General features: G+C 52.4%; 1 pseudogene; it reads right to left on the bottom strand.

The window, feature by feature from the left end:
• Positions 1-338: 338 nt before the first annotated feature.
• On the bottom strand, positions 339-438 carry LOC125939197 (uncharacterized; annotated as a pseudogene).
• Between the last annotated feature and the right edge of the window lie 1,962 nt (positions 439-2,400).

Below are 2,400 nucleotides of genomic sequence, written 5' to 3' on the forward strand. Positions count from 1 at the left end.
GGGGAGCACTGATTTTATTGCGCCAAAATATGCGTAACGTGAAATTGACTATTTTAGCCATTTTCAGTGTGCAGTTCAGTGGCATGAAATGCATCCACACTTGTGCTTCTGCCGCCCATCCCCCAACTTTCCGTATTCCGGACCGTAACTCCGCATCCATCAAACATCAGCTCCCCTTTCCCTTCCCCCCAGCCACCCTTCTACTTCTTGTCTCCCCCCACTCTCAGAACTTCGTATAAGTGGAATTGTGCCATTTTGGTCCTTTTGTATCCGGCTTATTGCCCTGAGCGGAATGTCCTCAAGGTTCACTTACGGTGTAGCGTGGGGCAGAATTTCAGAAAAATATGGAATGCGTCATGAATTTTCACGTCATCCTTGTGCAAGGGCTTCACTAATCTGTGTATCATTCCAACTTTAGTATACATGCAGCTGAAGCAAGTACTGTGATAACGTTTTTTAAATGTTTATTTATTTTTGAGAGAGAGAGAGAGACAGAGCGTGAGCAGGGGAAGGGCAGAGACAGAGAGGGAGACACAGAATCTGAAGCAGGCTCCAGGTTCTGAGCTGTCAGCACAGAGCCCAAGGCAGGGCTTGAACCCACAAACCAGGAGATCATGACCTGAGCTGAAGTCAGACGCTTAACCAACTGAGCCACCCAGGTGCCCCGCTGTGATAACATTTTTAAGAAGGCTGGTGCCACAGGTGACTTTGCCGCTGGGTGGTGCCACCGTGAAATTATGGATCTGACAATTCAGGGAACTGTCTGATCAGGGACATCACTGGGTGGCACTGACTTGGGTCTGCCAGTTAGCTTTTCCAGTGCATTTTGGACGCAGCTGGTGGGGAATCTTCTGTTTGAACACTCCTGTGTTTACAGCGAGGTGTAATTGGTCTGACACCTTCTGCATTTTTTCTGTAAGTGATGAATTGTTAGTGAGCAAGCTTTCTCAGCTCCTCAAGGAGATGAAAGGCAACTATCATCGTCATCTTCACGGGGGTAACCAGCCGCCCTGGGAGGGGGCGGCCATGCTTATCTCCACTGCATTTCATTTTTCATACCCACACAAGAGGTTGTCCTGCTATCCTCATTTCACACATGAGCGAAGAGGTTCGGAAGGAGAAAGTGATCCGGAGTCCCACGGTTGGGGGCAGAACCGGCCCTCAAAGAGAGATTTCTGTCTGATTCCGAAACCCACGCTTTTTCCTCTGAGACATGCCAACCCAGTCCTTGGGGGCTGGGAGCGAAGGACAAGTAAATACAGGGAGAAGTTCCCCATCCACAGAGACCTGGATCAAGAGAGATGGAGAGAAATTAAAGACCCAGAGAGAGAGGCCCGACACGGGCGGGAGAGCTTGCTGGGTCGGCTTCGGTGGTAGAAACAAGTCTGCAATCGTAGAAACACTGCTTCCAGGGAACAGAATGGAACAACATGACTTAATAGCAGCCTGGGGGAAATCACAGAACGTTTCCATTGACCGTGCGGAGCCACGGATGGGATGCAGCTTCCAGAAACTCTGATGCAATCTTGGGTGGGAATGGGAAGAGGCTCAAGAGAAGTAGGATGTCCCATTGGGGGAAGGTGGGGTCTGACTCTGTTCTCTGTGCTCAGACCGCCCCAGAGAGAAGGGCCAAACCCACCCTGGCATGCTACTGGAGGGGAGCAGCTGGGTTGTACGTGGAACCCGGGGCCCTGAGGAAATTGGAAGGAATGGGAATGTTAATTCTGCAGAGGCAAAAAGCTCAACGTGGGATGGGAGAGCAAAGCCCAGTTTGAGGAGCACTGATGTGTCCACACAAAATAAATAAATAACGCCTTGTTCTGAGTGTTCCCAGGCGGGTGGCTTGGGGCCCATAAGAAGAAGGCCCAACGTGGGCCAGGACTCTCCTCCACTCAGGGTTGTGAGAAGCTGGAGGGGCTGCCTGGCCTGCCCCTGCGGAGTGGTGAGCACAGTGCTGATAGCCAGAACAGTCTGTTGCAGAGGGACCCATGCCCCTCTCCAGCAGCGCTCCTGAGGTCTGTGTGTGGAGACGGCAGGGGAGGCTGGAAAGACCAGCAGACGTGGGTGAGTCACCAAGCTGGGCCAGAGGCCACACGGAGACAGACCATCAGGTCTCAGATGGCTGCCTCGGAGCTGGGCTGCATGCTGCCTAGCTGGCCGGAACTTGATCTCTCCGTCCCCATTGAGACCAGATGACTCCTCAGGTACCAACTAGCATACGCTGAGTGCTCGCTATGGACCCGGAACTGGTCAGAGCACAGGTGCTGACTCTTTAGTCCTCATAGCAACCCTGTTGAACTGTAAACCTCCCTCTTTACGGAGAGGTTGAGCGGCTTGCCCAAGGTCACACAGTCGGTAAGTGATGGTGCTTGGCTTTGAACCCTGATGACCCAGTATCAG

The sequence above is a fragment of the Panthera uncia genome, assembly GCF_023721935.1.
Source record: "Panthera uncia isolate 11264 chromosome B2 unlocalized genomic scaffold, Puncia_PCG_1.0 HiC_scaffold_24, whole genome shotgun sequence".
NCBI lineage: Eukaryota > Metazoa > Chordata > Mammalia > Carnivora > Felidae > Panthera > Panthera uncia.